This window comes from Vulpes vulpes, chromosome 11 (assembly GCF_048418805.1).
Source record: "Vulpes vulpes isolate BD-2025 chromosome 11, VulVul3, whole genome shotgun sequence".
Taxonomy (NCBI): Eukaryota; Metazoa; Chordata; class Mammalia; order Carnivora; family Canidae; genus Vulpes; species Vulpes vulpes.
The window spans coordinates 88,852,517-88,872,257 of NC_132790.1; the positions used below are offsets into that span (position 1 = coordinate 88,852,517).

Sequence of the window (19,741 nt, forward strand, 5' to 3'; positions counted from 1 at the left end):
ACATGTAGCTGCTTCTCTTTTCTAATGCAGTCTATCTTGCTCTCTGAGGTACATGGGGGTGCTTCAACCTAACCCTTGTGTTCTAGGATTCTCTCAGTGGTGTCTTGTTCTTGAATAAATATTGGTTGCTCTTCTTGTGTGGGGGAGCAATATCAGGAACAATTTGTGACATCACTCCCATAATTTTCATTTTAAGTAATTTTTAAATTACTGATTTAATAATTCAAAATTTATTTTTATTTTTCACAATTAAAGGAAATGCTCCCAAGTGATACTGATGTTGTTTGGAGTTGTTCTACACAGCAGACTGGGCACCATTTTAAAACCAAAGTATGATTATGCCATTCCTGTTTCAAAAGCAACTTTGACAATATGTGTTAAATATTGTCAGACAGATTGATGGGTAAAAAGGAGCACATGTCTACTGGTTTTAACTGGATAAAACCTCAAATAACAGGTCAACATTCTGAAACTAAATAACTCAGAATAAATGATCCCATACAGCCAGATTGCATTAATACATTTGTCCTGTTTAGTAGAAACACTGAAAAAAAATTACAAAAAACTAGTTCTCACAGAGGAACTTATGTTTGAGAAACTAAAATGTAAAGCTATTTATCTTTCTCTCATGGTGGCAGCTTCACATCTACTAAAGCTGTATAATAGAACTAGGGCTCCACTGTTTTTGGAGATGATTTCGAAGTAAGGATGTGGAATACTTTCTCATGTGTCCAGGATATTTATACCTCAGTAATGAATTATTATCATTTTGATTGCTAAAGTCCCAAGACCCTAAACCTTAAAATTATATCAAATTTATTTGAATGGTAGTGACTATTTGTATTTGCAATCATTACTTTTACTTTTCTCAATATACTTTCATCTGTTGCATATGTCATTATCCTCCCACTAGCTCTGTAATGTAAATAAAGCCAGAGAAAGAGGATTCTGAGTTCTCTAACTTGAGCATGCTTTAGAATCACCAGGAGGGCTTATTAAAACAGATTCATGAGCCTTAGCTCTAGAGATTCTAATTCAATGGGTCTGAAAGAGTACACAATAATTTGCATTTTTAACAAGCTTCTAGGTGATGCTGATGTTGCTTGTCCATAGGCCACACTTTGTATTAGCTCTGTTTTAGAGCAATGGTTCTTACCCTTCACTATATATATTTAAATTATGTGAGTGGGAAGCTTTTAAAAAGTATGTCGGGTGCTTCTAGAGATTCTGATTTGATTGGTTTAGGGTAAAGTAGTTGATGTATATATTTATATGCATTTTTCTACTTTTAAAAAAAATATTTTATTTATTTATTCATGAGAGACACACAGAGAGAGGCAGAGACACGGGCAAAGGGAGAAGCAAGCTCCCCATGGGGATCCTGATGTGGAATTCAATCCCAGGACCCTGGGATCATGACCTGAGCCACCAGATGCCCTGCAGTTTTCTACTTATCAGCAAGTTCAAGCATCTGCTCGTATGTCTATTAGTCATTTGGATTTCTTTTTTCAGTAAATTACCTATTTGGAACTTTAAGAGTTTTAATTTAGTTGTGTCTTTTATTGATTTATAGAAGCATTTTAATGTATTATGCATATTAGCCATTTTCTAATTTATATTCTGAGAATATTTTCTCTTAGTCTGTCAGTTGGCTCTTGTAATACAAAAACTTTAAGTTTTTTTGTATCAAATATATGTTCCTTTATATCTTGTGGGTTTTGAGTCTTGCTTAGGAAGGTTAACCTCATGTTTGAAAGTGTTTTTCTGTACTTCTGAGATTCTTTTTTACTTTAATTCCCTAGTATTCATTTTCTCATTTATTTACCAATCATTTTTTAATAAGACAACTTGTTTCCTGGATGGATGGTACATTTTTCAAGACTGAAATCTCTTGCTAGTTTAAGAGTAAAGAGGCTTGTTAAGAGATATAGATAATATACAGAATCTTTGGGAGAAACTTCATCATGAGGATACAAGTAATCCCTAAATTACCTGTCAAGGCAGTGCTAACTCTGAGAGTTTCAGGAAGCTGCCCAAAGAAGATTGTGTTTGTTTCTCTTCTCATACAATTCATTTTCAATTGATGTCTTATATGATTTGGTAGAGCCTAATAATATCTGGAACCCAATCTATACATGGATCTGGTAAATGTAGAGTTTGGTTTTCTAGGAAGGTGTCCAAGAAGAAAGTTGGGCAATCTATAGAATCTGTTAATATGTTACTAACTACCCCATCATTTTCTCATTATTTTGATATGCCATCACTATCATAGATGAAAATATATTTGGAGACAGTAGTCTCTGCCACATTCCAAAGCTCTTTTCCCATTTTCCATCTGCTTTGTTAATGTACATGATTTTATTTATTTCAGGTAAGGATGGGTAAGGTGTAGGGTAGGATAGAGAAGATAGTGAGCTACTTCTGATCATCCTTCTATGCACTAAAGCTATTTTTTCCAATGCCTGTTAGGCTCACTTCATTCTAGGATAATTACTCAGCTTGAACTTTTAGTTCCTAATTTCTCATCATGTCTATTCTGATATCTTGACTATCCATTTAATTTTTTATCTCAGTCATCAAAAGTTTAAATCCCCAAATATCTAGTTACAGTTTTTGTACTTGCAACATCTCATATTTCTCCAAAGGTACTGATATTTTTCAAATGTCTTCTGATCTCTAGCTCTGTTTATTATTAGCAGTAGAAATATAAAAATGCTACCTCTCTTATGGTGATCCCTCCCCCCACCAAATGTATGATAATGTTTAGTTATCTGTTCAGTTTTGTATTTTAGACTCTCTGTTCACTTTGCCTTTTCTGTTAACTGTAGCCATCCTCTAACAATTTGGGGTCTGGAACAGCACTGGCAAGGCAAGGATATGTTCAGGGTGTGAGACACTTGTGTTCTTCTTGGAAGTGTGTAGCTACCTTGGTTACCATTTAAAACCAGTAGGGAAGGAGAAAGTTGTTGACTAGCTTACCTACTCTGAGCCCCTTTCCCTGATTTCTCTCTGATGAGAGCCTCTATGCCCACTTCTCAGTTCTTGATCTGTTAACTTTGAGGGGGCAGTCCCTTCCCTCCCTGGCTTCTTCCTTTTTTTCCCTTTAATTTAAAGATTTATTTATTTATTTGAGAGAAAGAAAGCGAGGCAGTGAGGAATGGAAGAAGAGGGAGAGAGAAACTTCAGCAGACTGCGCTCAGCACAGAGCCAGACATGGGACTTGATCTCATGAGATCAGGACCTGAGCCAAAACCGAGAGTCAGATGCTTAACCAACTGTGCCACACAGGCTCCCTCTACTGCTTCTTCCTTTGTGTTAGACTCCTCCTCTCTAAGATTTGAGATGAAGTTTCCTTCCATTTTGTTTTTCTGAGTAGTGATCCTATCTGTAGTCTGTCTTCTCAGCATCGCTGGTTTACTGATGGCAGTTTTTATTCTTATCCTAGGATGTTTTTTTCCTTTTAAAATGGGTCTTCTCGGGGATCCCTGGGTGGCTCCGTGGTTCAGCGCCTGCCTTAGGCCAAGGGTGTGATCCTGGGGTCCCTAGATAGAGTCCCGCGTCGGGCTCCCTGCATGGAGCCTGCTTCTCCCTCTGCCTGAGTCTCTGCCTCTCTCTCTATCATGAATAAATAAACAAATAAAATCTTAAAATAAATAAAATGGCTCTATTATTCATAGGGATTTTATTTATTTATTTTATTTATGAGAGAGAGTGCACGAGCAGGGTAGGGGGACTGAAGGAGAGGGAGAAGCCCACTCCCCATTGAGCAGGGAGCCCAATGTGGGGCTCAATCAAAGACCCTAGGATCATGACCTGAGTGGAAAGCAGATGCTTAAACAACTGAGCCACCCAGGTACCCACATAGGGATTTTATTACAGTAAGTGGGATACAGTAAGTGGGATATAGATGTGTATGTTTGGTTAGCTATTTTGATACAATCTATATTCAATAATGTGTGTTTGTGAGAGTGAGAGAGAGATGGAGGGTTTTTGCATTATTTTCGGTCTCCTCATTTCTCAGATTATTCTTTTTTGCTCCAAATGATGTAAGCAAAATAAAGCCAGAGTTGAACTGAACCTAGTGCTTGTCACCTATAATTTTTTTCTCTATTCCCCTTTTCTGGAAAAAAAAAAAAAAAGCCTAATAAAATAAATATGTTCCTACATACATCCTGGTGTTATCATTCAAAACACACCTAGTCATTCAAAACACACCTATTTTTCCTGAAATGGGATGTAAAATTGATGCACATAAGTAGCAGTTGATTTCAAGGTTAGGATCAGGGCTGGGTAGGAGTTGGGTATTATGGTTATAAGCATTTTAGAATTTGGTTCTGGAGAACTAAGACTAACACTAACCACATTCACAGAGACTCACTTTGTGAATGCCTGGTATTTGTTTGTTTTCACTCAGAGTATGGGATATATTATAACTTTGGAGGGATTACTTGTGATAATAACAAATTTGGAGTTGGATTCAAGCCAGAATCCTATCTTCACCATTTGTTCACACTGTTACTTAATATTCTGAATCTCCACTTTTGTCCTTGTGAGCATTAAATATGATAAAGAACAAAAAATCTTGCAGCAGGTAGCATGTAGAAAACATGGAATAGACATGAGAGATGATGATACAGGTGATGGTGGTAGTGAAATTCTGCTCTTTAAGATCTCCTCAGTATCAATAAGCCTGGAAAATAAATTAATAATCCAGAGGCTCCTTGGGAAATATGAAATCAGCAAAGATATTTACAAATAAAATACATTTTTCAATTTAGGTTTTCTTTGATTTTCATTTAGTTGTGTTGAGAAAAATAATTACTATTCTGTGCCTCACAGTTCTCACCTATAAAATGAGGATAGCTTATTAGGGTTGTCATGGATAGTCAATGAGAAAACAACAAGAAATGCTTAAAAGAGTGGCTATTACATACTAGGATCAGAATAACTCTTAGCTATGTTGGTATTAATATTAATATATTACTCATATTTTATATAAACTGTAGGAGATGCAGAAAATTATCCCTATTTCAACTGATGTTGGTGATTTTATTTTTTCACCCAACAGTTTGAACACATGATTGGGCATAAATTCACGTGATAAATATTTAAAATTGGGACTATTACCAAAAAACTGGAACATATGGTATTATAACTAGAGTGTATATCTTTGATGACCAGAATACTTGTGCCCATTAAATATAGCATCTTCTCTTTGTGAATTCTTCCTACCTGATGCCATTACTTCTGTTGCTTTCAAACTATTGCCCTTTTAATTATCAGTGGAACTCTTTTATAATAAAATCTCGGGGAATACTCCAGTGTGGAAGTAACAGTGTGGGAAGTAACAGTGGGGTCCTTGACCCAGAGCCCTGATTATTTGTCGCCTCCATGACACCCCAGGGTCCTGGAACCACAGTTTGAAAACTTTATTGCTTATAGTTAGAGATATAATCAGTTTACCAGATAATGGTCTGCTTTATAATTATTATGCCCTGGTTGTATATTTCTGGTTTTTTAAAAAAGATTTATTTTATTTTTATTTCAGAGGAAAGAGAGAGAGAGAAAGAGGAGGGTCAGAGAGGCTGAAGCAGGGCTTGATTTCATGACCCTGAGATCACAAATCACATCCTTCTTTCTTCTTCATCTCTCTGGGCCTACTGATACCATTTCAGGATTTCTTGGGTACCTACTCTGTACCCAGTACTGCACTAGACACTAAGGGAGCACACGGGGACTTGAGTTAAAGAGGCAGCAAAATAGGGACCCCACCCCCTCCTGTTGCAGGGACAGAGCTGGAGGAACCACAGCTATAGATTATGCTGCGGGCAAAGTGTTCGGGAACTCCCTCCCGAGGCTGCATTCCATTTACCTGACTCAAATGTCCCACCTTTGTTTGAGCGTGAGCTGTATTTATTTATTTATTTTTAAAGTAGGTGTGGTTGTTAAATGTAGGGGAAGTGTTATGTGAAATCCTAAAGGAGGGCGGGGGGGGGGTGTGTGGGAAAACTTTCCTCTTTTAATACTAAATATCTTTTCTCTGGACCAAGGGTTCGCAAAGTGTGGTACGAGGACTAGTAGCATCAGTTTCCCCTGAGAAAGGGTCAGAAAGGGCTGTGGGGCCCCACTGAATCTGAAACTCTGGATGTGGGGTCTGTGGGTTTTTTTTTTTTTTTTTTAAGATTTTACTTATTCATGAGAGACACACACAGAGAGAGAGGCAGAGACACAGGCAGAGGGAGAAGCAGGCTCCATGCAGGGAGCCCGATATGGGACTCGATCTGGGGTCTCCAGGGACTCGATCCGGGGTCTCCAGGGAGCCCGATGTGGGACTCGATCCCGCGTCTCCAGGATCACGCCCTGGACCGAAGGCGGAGCTAAACCGCTGAGCCACCCGGGCTGCCCAAGGGATCTGTTGTAACAAGCCCTCCAGGTGGCTCTGCTCCGTGCTCGGGTTTGAGGACCATCCTCCGAGCTCATCCCGGCCGGTGCGTGGAGGAGGGGACGCCCTGCGTAACCGGGCGCCCGGGAGGAGGTTGCCGCAGCGCGCGCCCGCCTCTCCCCGCAACCGCAACCCGCCCGCCTTCCCCGGCCGCGGGCGGGCTCCCGGGCTCGGGTCCGCTCCCCTCGGAGCCGCAGCTAAACCCCGGCGAGTGGATTCCGAGTCGGCTGGCCGGGGTGCCGGCCGGGCATGCGCAGTGGCGCGAGCGCAGCAGCTGGGCGGCCGCCGAGAGGTGTCCGCAGCCCGGAGCTGGGGTGCTTGGATCCCGAGCGGGAGCTGGGGGCTCGGCGGCTGCGGCAGGTACGGGGCGCGGCGGTGGGGCTCGAGAGAGGCGGGCTGGAACGGGGGGCAGAGAACCGAGGGTCACGTCTTCGCTGGCGCGCGGCGGCTCGAGGCTGGGGGGGGGGGGTCCCCCCGGTTCCCCTCGCGGGAGAGGCTGTGCAGCGCGGCGCCCTCAGCCCTCCCAGGTGCACCTGCCGGTCCCCGCAGCGGCGAGCGCGGGCAGGGCGTACGTTGTGCATTTATGCTGCTTACACCTGACACCTGAATTGCGATTCCCTGCTTGAAGTTAGGCATTTTGGTAACTTTTCTGTATATGCCTCTGTCGCTTTTAAACTTTGGGTGGCTGCTGGCGAGGCTTTCTGATCCAGCTTGTTTCACTTGAATTTTGTGAGTGATTTTTTTTTTTTTTTTATTTGCTTTTGGTTTTTTGGTGCATAGGATCAATAGTGCTGGGGTGAAATCAAACCCGTGGTTTCTGGTTTTGGTGCCTTCCTGGAGCAGGGGGGCTCTGGATGCGGCATAAAAAAATGTCAACTTTCAGCGAATTTCAGTGCCAAACACCTTAAGCATTTCAGCTGTATTTTATTTCTTTCAGCTGCATTTTAAAGTAGAAACTTTATAAAATGTAAGATTTCCACCCCCCTCCCCCCCGCCCCGTACTTTTTCTACATTACTGTTTATTTCAGGCTTCGTTTGGTGCTGTTAAAGCGATCTTTTAGTTAACAAGAGTTCTCACTTTTCTGTCCTTTATTTACCTGGTCACATCTTAAAGCTCATACACAGATATTTTACCCTGGGGCTTTGGTATTGAGTACACTTGTAGGAGGCTAAGGCTGTGCTGCACAAATTTCTTGGATAACTTGTGAGTCCTAAGATTTTAGGCCAGGGGGGACACACTGAACATTATTTAGGTAAAGTGTTAAATTTATCATGTGGGAGGCATGTATATAGAATTAATGAGTTTAGGAAAAAGTCTTAGTTCAGGAAGAGAAACCTATATGGAAAGGGAATATGGATACCTGCGTTTCCCTCCACCCTCTCCCCTTCCCATGATGAATGTTTTAATGGCAGAAATAATATACAGTTGGTTTAGTTTTGGACTATTAGAGACCTTCGAGGTCAACCAGTTCAGCTGCTTCAGTTTACAAATGAGAAAACTGAGACCAATGAGGTTAAATGACTTGCTGTGGCTGCTGGAGCCCCTCCTTGGCAAAGCTGGGCCTAGGGCCCAGGTTTTCTGATTTTAGGGCTCTTTTTACCATCCCTTGATAATACTCTCTTCACTGTTTCAGGAGATTATTATTTTTTTTGGCGGGGGGGAGTAGATTATTAAACTTTATTTTTCTCTTCTACCCTCTTATACTGCCTGGTTTAAGCAGAAAATTAGTCATTCCTGTTACTCAGCTTGATAGTGCCTTGTAAACATCTTTCAAAAAGTGCCCTCACACTCAAGCCCCACCTCACAATTTGCTGATTTCTTGCCTTAGTCACATTGGGTCTTTGGCTCAGAATGCCTTTTTGCCTCCTTCCCTGAAGTCCTGCCCGCACTGCAGGGTGTAACTCAGGTGTGATCTCTTCTTGAAGCCTTCCTTGATTACTGTAGCCAGAAAGTAGCTCTCCCTCTTCTAAATCCCTCAGCATTTATTACGATTTTCTGTGCCACTAATATCCCCCTCATCTTTAGTACCCCTCTATGATACAGTAGTATTTTAGGATGTGTCCCAACTTCCTGACCAGTTTGTAGGCTCTTAGAGCTTAAAGCCTATGACTTAGACATCCCATCCAGCACTAAGCATGTTCTCAGCCACTGTTCGTGGGAGGGAGGTGAATTACAGACCATTTTGTAAAGGGATTTGTTTTCTTTTTAAGAATTTAAGTATTTATTTTGAGAGAGAGAGTGAGAGCAGGAGGAGGGGCAGGAAAGGAGGGAGAGGGAGACCATCTCAAGTAGACTGAGCACAGGGCTGAATGTAGGGCTCGATTCTTTGACCCTGAGATGATGACCTGTGCCGAAACCAAGAGTTGGGAGCTTAACTGAGCCTCTATAAAGGGATTTGATGTGGATATTATGTAATACGGGGGAGGCCACCTTAGAGCTATAGCAGGACAGTGGCCAAGTCAAACCAGGCTAATGGAGTGATTCTCATATTTTGACGAGAGCTCGTAGGTCAGTTTGGGAAGTGCTGGGGAAAGGGTAAAATCATAATAGGGAAAGGTTGTCCAGGCCTGTATTTAAGCATGTGACTCAAGTGCAGAGTGGAAAGCACAGATTTAAGAAATGATGTCAAGGAAAAGGAAAAAGCTTTTGGTAAAAAACAAGATGCATAGGAGTTTCGGGCTTAGTGTGTTGGTAATGGGCTTGTAATATTTTTATCATATAAATGCCTCCAATTGTGACATTATCTTTTTCTGTTTCTTAAAATTATTGATATGGTTATTTCCCATATTAGATGATAAGCTTTTAGGGGGATGATCTTTAACCCTTCACGATGCTAGGCATGTAGCTTTGCAGTATTAGATGCTCAATAGTTATTGTATGAATACATATTTCTTGACATGGGAAAGGTGGGCATTTAGGATCTTAGAGCTATCAGGTAGTACTTTATCCTGACCATTCCCTCATTATAAAAAGAGGAACTGAGTTATGCTTAACTAAGCTAGTTAGTGCTGAAGCCAGAGCCTCTATTCAGGTCTCCTCACTTACTTGCTTGTTTCATTAATTCTAACTTTTTGAGGTTATTGGCCTCAAGATTAATTTGAGTTGGCAACAGAGCACTACAGTTCGAAATGTTCTGTGGATCAAAAACCCTCAGAAACCAATCAAAAGGAGGGAATTTGGTGGCCAAGGGGAGGAGGTCTGTGTTATTGGAAGAGATGAGACACAAGGGATGACTGGCCATTTCCAAGTTGAGTGCACAGAGTGAGGACGGGTGAGGCTGCAGTCCTGGGAATCTGCAGATGATGGAGTTGTGGAGGAGTCTGGAGAGAACATGGTGGCCCAGCTTCTGGGGCAGAAGACATAAAAAGGGGAACCCAAAATTCTTGTGCTGAGAGTGTCTTTGGGAGATATATTTTACACTACCAGGAGGTGGAGAGCAATGGTTGTGGGGGTAAGATTGAGAGAGAATTGTGATCAGACTCTCTACTTGGAAAAATAAGAAGGCAGTTCTTCGGAACCCAAAATCAGTTTAGGAGGTGGTTTGAAATATCTGTTTACTTGGAACAGATGTTGCAAATAGCTGTTTTGCAAATCAAAACACAGCCTTGGGCAGCTGGGGTGGCTCAGTGGTTTAGTGCTGCCTTCAGCCCAGGGCGTGATCCTGGAGACCCAGATCGGGATGGAGTCCCACGTCGAGCTCCCTACTGGGAGCCTGCTTCTCCCTCTGCCTGTGTCTCTGCCTCTCTCTCTCTCTCTCTCTCTCTCTCTCTGTGTGTCTGTCATGAATAAATAAATAAAACCTTAAAAAAAAAAACACAGCCTTTTCATTGGGCTGCACACAGCAGTGAGGAAGCTGTTGACAGCACATCTTTTACGCTGACATTCACAAGGTAGTTGACCATCAGCTTCAGCTGGTAGTGATGCTTATTCCTGTAAAAGGCCCAAGGAGAGAGAGTGGTTCAAAAGGAGAGACAGGGGCAGCCCTGGTGGCTCAGCGGTTTAGTGCCGCCTGCAGCCCAGGGTGTGATCCTGGAGACCCGGGATCGAGTCCCACGTCGGGCTTTCTGAATGGAGCCTGCTTCTCCCTCTGCCTGTGTCTCTGCCTCTCTCTCCCTCCTCTCTGTGTATTCTCATGAATAAATAAATAAAATCTTAAAAAAAACAAACAAACAAAAAAAAAAAACAAAAGGAGAGACAGAGCTTGAGAGATGGTTTACCAGGGGCAGGGGAAGGATTGGCTAGATATAGAGGGATTACCTATTTTTTTGTATTATGACTTTAGACAAAATTGGTTGGACAGCCAAATGCAAATCAGATAGTATGTTGAAGTTAATGTCTCATACACTTAAAAAATATCCAGATATTACATTCTAGAGTTATATATCACAAAATTAGTATAAAATGACTGTATTCTAAATCTTTCTCAAAATAATAATGATAATGTTAGTAACTAGTATTATAGAATGTTTTCCATGGACCAGACACTGTACTAAACACATTAAAAGCAGAATTATCATTGCGTCTTTATAAACCATCCTATGAGATTGGTGCAATTATTATTCCCATTTTACAGATGAGAAAACTGAGACTTAGATAAAGTCACATTTCTGAGGTAATACCATTGACAAGCTTTGAGCTGAGCTTTGATCCCAGGCCTGCCTGTCTTCAGGCATGGAGAGCTCAAATAACTTAAATATCTTAACAAAATACAAAGCTTTTTCTGTGGTAACCCTAACAGGTGCTTAGAATGGCCACAGATTTTAGCTGGTGAAACTCTCAACATTCTATGAGCCAGACTTTAATCGAGAAACAAAACAACAGTGGTGAATCTTTTCGGCTTTTGTTTTTAAAAATTACTCCACTTAGTCTTTCTCTCCTTTTTTACCCTCAAAACATCCGTGGAGGCAATCAGCAACTCTTTCTCTGGGTGCACCATAAAGCTATTTCTGTTCAGCTCCTATTATCTTTCATGGGGCAGAGCAGGGGTGATGGAGGTGAGTTGGTGCAGTGATCCAGGAGATGCCTCTGGGTTGGGGGTGCATGAAACTCACTGGTATATGAGCTTAAGGACTCTCGGGTGACCATGTTTGTAAGAATTTTTTCCTCCTGGGGTGGCAGGATCTACTACTAGAAGCTCCTGGAATATCTGTGGATCCTGATCCTTATCTTGATCTCAGGTCTTTGAACCATGGTCAGAACCTTCAGGAACAATCCAGACCTGAACACATTCTTCTGGGATCCTCAAGATCAGTGAGTTCTGAAGTCCGTGGGAACTTGTTGCAGTTGGAGGTGGAGACCTCAGGGAAATACCCAGGTTAGAAACAAATAATTTAGAGTCAGGACTGACAGCCCCCAGATTTGACCAGTGAGTTGTCCTTGAGAAATTGCCTCCCATCCACTTCCTTGATGAACTTAAGTTCTCCCTTTTGGGAGTTTCAAAATGGAATCCAGCTGAGAGTGTTCTTCCCCTCCCCAGGCTGAGTCCTGTTTCCATGGTTCTCTTCATCTTCTGGTTCTGTGCTTTCCCAGGGCATGGGCACTGGGTATAAAAGGAAAGGTTGCTAGCTTCTGGCCGCTACTCATTTCAACTCCTCTCAACATCCAAGAACTCATCATTACCACCCTGCTTTGTCCCTGAACAAAGATCCAAATCCACATTTTCTTCTGGATGATGATGAAAATCAGGGAAAAAGTGAAAGAGGCCTTTGTACTGCATGTAGGTTTATAGGTTATAAAATGGCTATGCAAGTTTGATTGCTAGAAATTTTGCTGATATAAAAGATCATGAGACATCAGGCTGTGTCAGCTTTGGTTGTCTTCTTTTCCCTACTCCTGTGCCTCAAAGTACTTCTTGGCTGTTTTTGGTGAGAAGTGTGTAGCATGGCTTCTGTAAAGGCAAATTGCTTTTTAATAACACTGTGGGTACAGGGTGTGTGCTAGAGTGATGATTAGGGGAGTTTCTTGTTTAAAACACTTGTTTTATCAGAAAGTTTTTATTTTAAAAATATTTTGTTTATTTGAGCGTGCACAAATGGGGGGAGGGAGAGGGACAAGCAGACTCTGTGCCAACATGGAACCAAATGTGGGGCTCTATCTCAGAACCCTGGGATCATGACCTGAGCTGAAATCAAGAGTAGACAACCAATTGAGCTATCCAGGCGCCTCATATCAGAAAGTATTTTATTTTTTAGAAGAGTTAGAGCTAATTTGCCCACAAAGTCCAGTTGTGAGGTGACTTTAGACTTGATAAGAAACTAAATTTTTGTTATTTGTTTTTAAGCAATTCAGAACTATAAAGGTACAAGAATATTTGGATGATAACTCACTGCACACAGACATGCCTTCTTCATAAAACCCAAGCCAACCACAGAGGAAACATGTGAAACTATCTTTTCCTATAATAAGGTGGATGGATGTCTTTGTAATATGGAAGGTTTGTGGGGGGACTTTTGTCATGATAAAAAGCAAAAGGTTTTTGGGGGAATGGTTGACATTTATTATTGAGAAACTCAAATTGTTTAAAGATCAAGGAAATAACACATTTTTTGAAACTTAAGAAATGATGAAATCCCCTTCAATTTGTTGGAGAACCAAAAAATGGGATTTTAGCAGTGCCGTCAAAATAGAATTTGAGTTTGAAACATTGGTAAATATGCGTAAAAGGAGCAGTCCTGGTAATTCAGCCTTGGACCAAGGTGTACTTGTCTAAACCTTCTTCCGTACAGTGAATTCCCATGTGGGGCCCTCTGCACTCTATGAATAAAAGAGTAAACCTACCCCATGGATCACAATTGTAAAATCCAAAGTGATGCATGACAATCTGTGAGCTAAAACTGATGTTGATCAAGCAATTTGAATGCCTTAGAAAGTACTGGCTGTATTCACACATTGTTCCCATAGCTGATGCTCAGAATCTAGATTAAATTGTTGAAATAAAAGAAAAGCAGGTTCAGCACTGACTCACTTACAGTGAATGATCAAAGACACAAGAAGACTTTTTGTTTCATTTCACTTTGTCATCTTCAATGCCATCCTTTGTAGCTATATTGGTTTCTTTTTTTTTTTTTTTTTGTCCTTGATGATATATACTCAAAGAGTACTGTTTATAGATAAAAATCAATGCAAACTAGAATTTTGAGGTTTGATAAATGAGTCTCTGCTTAGGTTTTAATGCTATTCATCAATAATTTGGTGGGAATACAGTACCAAGTTAGTACATAATTGAACCTGTAGCTCGATACCAAGTTAGTATTTATAACCTTTGGGAACAAACCCAAATTTCTCAGACTCCTGAATTCTTTCATCTGAAGGCTTTCTCAGCATATTCTCTCCCTTTTCCTTCCTCTCTCCTCAGCTTTAGGTTCATTGGGACACTTTTTTGGTCCAGATGGTGTTTTTAAGAGTGGGCCAGTTCTTGCAGAGTTTAAGTGTTATTGGGTCAGTAAGGTGCCAGCCGTGAAACACAGCTCACATAAATTCAATGATATTTTTTTTGGCAAAGTTGTCATGCAAGTGAATTAATTTTGGAAAAATTACATTAATAGCAATTTGCCTTATCCCTATCCTTATCCTCAAACAGCCCAAGTTAAAGATCACCATCAATGGAAAAAGGTAGTCTGAGAATCTCTGATTGAGTAATGGTCAATCAAAATGAGCTAGGTAATTTAAAGTTTAGATATCTGAAATCAGTTGGCCTATGATCCAGAGCATGGATGGGAAGTCAAAGTCTCCTCCTCATTAGCTGTATGTTTAATGATCAAACAAGACAATGAATGTGAAAGCAATTAGTAAGCTATAAGGTAAGGAGTTAAGGTATCTATTGATAGTTATAATTTTCTGACCTTGTCGCCTTTCACTGATAAATAGCCAAGACTTTGAGAATGACTTATCTGTTTAAGGTTACCTAGTTGGAAGGGACAGGGATGGAAGTCACATATATATTCTAATTTCAGCATATGACAAAATTTCAGGGCTCAGCATTGGGACCATAGTGATAGCCAAGACAGATACACGGTCCCAGTCCTCTTGGAGCTTCGGACTAGCTCCAAATCTGGTGCTCATCCAATCAATTCATATTCTTTTACTGATCAGAGGGAATAATTTCAATTTTATATTTGGTTTTTATAAAATCCTAAGTATGTTTGTAGCTAAGCTTTGACTCTGGAGCTCTTTAAGGAATTTCTCCATTGTCAGAGGTGCCTTCAACAACTGTCCCCTCAACTTCAGATCTCGATGGATAAGATATTTATTAATCTCCATTAGGGCCAGAGGAGTTGGATGCCTCTCAGCATTATTCTCATTGTCAATCAGAGGGTTGTTGCAGAAGAATAATTTTCTTTCCTCTGTACAATCAGAGGGCTGCAGTTGAATAAAGGGAAGTGAGTTGGGGGCACGGCTGTGAGGGAGACATGTCCCTGTATTCATGCTTTCGTAGTCAGAGGGAGGAGGCAGACATATGGCAGCTTGGGACAAGAGTAAGCACCAGGAGGAAGGGCTGAATGAAGCTTTGGGGGAGCCCAAGTCGAGAGCAGTTAATTCTGCTCAGGGGGTTGAGGAAGGTGTCAAGACTTTTGAGCTGAGCCTTGAAAACACGAGTTCAGTGTACAGAGAATAGATGGAGGAAAAAGCATTCTTTGGAGAAGGGACAGAAGCAAAAGCATGGAGACAAGAAAGAGCTGGCCTGTTCAGGAAGCTGCAGGTATTTAAGTGTATTCTAAAACTTGTGCACGTGTAAGAATCACCTGGAGAGCTTGTTGAAAAATGGATCGCTAGGTCCCAGCTGCAGAGTTTCTCATCTTTAGGTCTGGGATGGGGCTGAAGAACTTCAATTCAGCAAGTTCCCAGGTGAGGCCAAGGCAACTGCTGATCTGGGAACCACACTTTGAGAAACAGTGGCCTAGAATAAAGGGTGTATGTGACAGATGAGCTTGGAAAAAAATTGTTTTCTTTTGAAACTATACTACCTTCACAAAATTGATGTCTCAGGTTTTTTGTTGCTGTTGTTTTCTAAGTTAGTTTATTTATTTATTTATTTATTTATTTTAAGTTTATTTTTTAAAGTAATCTCTATACCCAACATGGCACTTGAACTCATGACCCCAAGATCAGGAGTCCCATATTCTACTGACTGAGCCAGCCAGGCACTCCATTGTTTTGTTTTTTAATTAGTCTCATTTACCAGGTGGTTGTTGCCTTGGGCCCCTTCCTGTTTCCTGGAAGTTCCTTATCCACTCTATACCCCACCCCCCTAGTTCTCCCAAGAAATCAGTCCTCTTCTTATAGTACATATTTTTAAATAACTGCTGTTTAGTCAGTATAGCATAGCCATTCCACCCATGGAAAGCCGAACAGCCAACATCAGCTAGATGATTTTAGGAGCTGACCCCAAACCAAGTATGAATGATTAGTATATTTATGGGGTATATAATTGGATTTTATTTTTGTTACTCTGGATATCATGTTAAACTTTATTCAAGTATTTTTGGAATAGTTTGTAAGCTCTGAGCTAAGTGGTAAGGCGTACACAATGGCAGAAATGTTCCTTCCCTGACCTCAGAAAACGAGTACTTTTATAGGAGGCTTAAGATGCATGGCTCCAGTACAGGGCCGTTGGTGCCACGTGCTATGGGAATGATAGAAACCAAGAGTAATGGGACTGAGTTGGAGGAAGGCTCACTTCCCATTGTAACAGGGCAGGCAGGACAAGAGTTGAGAGAATGATGATTAATGCTATCCTCTGATGTCTTGTGCATCTTTGTAAGCCATCTGAAATGAGGGAGCATTTGTCTACATAAAGCGAGTAATGGAGGAGGGGCATTTGAAGTAGGTAGGCATTGGAGGATGGCAGATGCTCACCAGGCAGAGTGGTCAGCAGGGAGAGGAAGAGGTGTTCCAGACAATGGGGCAACTGAACCTCAGAATGGAGGTGTGGCAGGGAAACGCAGGTTCAGCCAGGGATGAGAACTCTGGTTCATTTTAGAGAAGTGCAGGGAGATAAGACTGGAAAGGCAGTAGGGAAGGTTGTGGAGCATTTTGACTAGGAGATTGCAGGCTTTATACTGTAGGCAGTGTTGAGTTATCATAGGCTTATCTTGGCCTAGTCTGATCGTCAGTTCCCTCCAAACCCCCAAACACATGAGAAAAGGAGGAACCCTATTTCTTACAGTGCCTTTATCTAAAGTTCATACTCTCTTGGATAAACATCTAAAATGCTTTTCCCTGGCTCTGATTTTAATATATGCATTTCAGTCATCTTTTGGATTTGCAGAAATTAATCTATCATTAAAGGCTTCAGTGTCTTTTAAAAATATGTAAAATGTTAAAGGACAAGTAGTTTCAATTTTTGAGAGACAAATGATAAAAATGAGACAAAAAATTCTAGGTCTAGTGATCGTAGTACTTGTTCTGGATTGTTCTGGGAAGACGAATTCAAAAGTTATGGTTAAGAATATAAGTATGGAGTCTTAAGCAGATACTTTCAAGCTGACTCCCAAGTACTGAAAGAGTACAAAGGTGAGGGTGAATGACAGTGTGGCATCTCTTCATAATTGCTTTAGCTATAAATGGGGCAATGTCTCCAGGTTTAGTGCCAGTTTAGAAGAGCTTATGTCTGGAGATTAAAGGGCACTAAGGCCAGGAGGTCACTTCTGTTCATCTTTCTGGGGGATGCCCACAAACATTTGTGTCTCATTGGGGATTTTGAGCATCTTCTGTGTGTATCCCCTAAAAAGTATCCTGTGTTGACAACTACAGTGTGGTGGGAAAAGCAAAAAACAGTGGATTTGTAAGTAGAAGTTGCCACCCTGGTGTTAGCACTTGCTAGCTGACCCATAAAAGAGGCAGCATAGTGAGTGAGTGAGACAAAGCTACTGACTTCCCTTTGCCCATGATCCGCAGCTACGAGATTCAGTGGGTGGGAAAGTCATGCAGCCTATCTGCACCTTGGCAGTGGCAGTGGTTTATGTTTTGTTGTGGTTGTTCTTTTTTGCTGTGGATTAAATAAGATCATATAGTTAAATTGAAAGGTACCATATACATTTTAGATTAAAGTCTTCTAATAGGGGCGCTTGGCTGGGTTAGTTGGAGGAGCATGGGATGCTTGATGTCAGGGTCTTGAGTTTGAGCCCCATATTGGGCATAGAGATTACTTGAATGAATAAATAAAAACTTTAAAAAACGAATGTAACTTTTTTTTTTTTAAATTTAATAACACTAAGACTTATTTGAAGTTCTTGGGGCCACAGATGTAAATGGCCATGGAGAGTATGAGCTACTGCTGCTCCTCCCCCTCCCCCTGTGAGAGTTCTTCAAGGCAAGATTGTATCTTTTCTAACTTTGTATCCCCATTGCCTGATGCATAGTAGGAACTTGATAAGTTGTTCAATTGTTGAATGAGTATAGTAAAAAAAATTAATGAATGGATGAATCTATGCCCACCTCCACTCTGTCACATACCTAATACTTTCTAGCTTCTACTTGCTTGTAGAGACTAAAGACCCATGGTGCCTTATTTTATGTATGCAAGCAAGCTCTGTACCCAATGTTGGGCTCAAACTCATGATCCCAAGATCAAGAATCGCGTACTCTACTGAGCCAGCCACGTGCCCCCTGGTGCCTTATTTTTTTTTAGACTGCTAATCCCCTGACAGTGAATCTTGAGAGATAACCCAGCCTTATCCAATGTAGCTGTAGACATAGTTACATTGCTGAGTTCAAAGTACAAGGATCTTTGTGGATTCACATGCATTCTAAACTAATTCCAGAAATGAATTAAATAATATTTAATAATATTTTACATGTCGATAATGTATGTACAACTGATTTCACCTCTGAAATAAACTAACACATATATATTGAGGTTATATTCCCCTCAAAGTATTTTCTATTGTTTTAAGAGGAATCAGATTAGAAGAGTAGCTTATAGAGATGTTTGGAGAAATGTGTATTAATACACTGATCTGCTAGAGGTTTGGATACTTGTTTTTCATGCAGTTAAATGAAACAAGACCTGAAAGTAATTTTATTCTGCCTTAGGTTTCACAGTCTGTCAACATTAGCAGTACAATTGACCCTTGAACATCATAGAGGTTAGGGATGCTTACCTCTCCCTATTTGCCTCTGCAGTGAAAAATCCATGTATAACTTCTGAATCCTCAAAAACTTTTTTTTTAAAGATTTTATTTATTTATTCATGATAGTCACAGAGAGAGAGAGAGAGAGAGAGAGAGAGAGAGAGAGGCAGAGACACAGGCAAAGGGAGAAGCAGGCTCCATACAGGGAGCCCGACGTGGGATTCAATCCCGGGTCTCCAGGATCATGCCCTGGGCCAAAGGCAGGCGCTAAACCTGTGCCACCCAGGGATCCCTCAAAAACTTTGCTATTGATAGCCTACTGTTGACCGGAAACCTTACTGATAAAATAAAAGCCTTACTGGAGAGTTATATGTATAAAACTGTATTCTTACAGTATAATAAGATAGAGAAAAAATATTAAGAAAATTATAAGGAAGAAAAACACATTTACAATATTGTACTGTATTGGAAAAAAAATCTACATATAAGTGGACCACAGAATTCAAGCCTTGTTGTTCAAGGGTCAACTGTGATTCAGTTCTTGATTCATGAAATTAGGCTGGATTAATATGAGCAAAAATTCACCTTTTTCAATTTGAATAAAATAGTTTCATTTTGAAAATTATTGCCTGTTAATATACATCTGAAATGTGTCAGATAAAGAAAATTCACCCTGCTAATTTTTACTGAGTTATATTCTACCCATGTGATATGTATTGTGCTGTGGGAGACCAAGCCTTAATTGAAGTTTTCTGCAAGGTTAGTATTAAATTTCTCATAGGACTAGGACAATAAGTAACCGGAGAAATGAAAACATTCTAATTTTCTAATAATTCAGAGAAAATGACGACATTCTGAGGAAGTGTACTAAAGCAGTATACCATGATGCTCATTTTTGCAAGTTATTTTATTATTAAATATCAGTGGAAATATTCTTTTGCATCCTATTTCACATTTCAGGCACTCTTTAGGGAGGCCTTATGTTATATATGTTGCTCATTTTTTTTTTAAATTTTTATTTATTTATGATAGTCACAGAGAGATTAGAGGGAGAGAGGCAGAGACACAGGCAGAGGGAGAAGCAGGCTCCATGCACCGGGAGCCCGACGTGGGATTCGATCCCGGGTCTCCAGGATCGTGCCCTGGGCCAAAGGCAGGCGCCAAACCGCTGCGCCACCCAGGGATCCCATATGTTGCTCATTTAATCTAAGAAGGCTCACTCATGGC

General features: G+C 40.7%; 1 protein-coding gene across 2 annotated transcripts in view; it reads left to right on the forward strand.

Moving 5' to 3' along the window:
* The first annotated feature begins 6,350 nt into the window (after nucleotides 1–6,350).
* Nucleotides 6,351–19,741, forward strand: part of PLS1 (plastin 1) — a 103,427-nt gene continuing 90,036 nt past the window's right edge. For both annotated transcript variants that reach the window (XR_011995295.1, XM_026018555.2), the window contains exon 1: nucleotides 6,351–6,802. The gene's annotated coding sequence lies outside the window, so the exon portion shown is untranslated. The remainder of the gene's footprint in view (nucleotides 6,803–19,741) is intronic.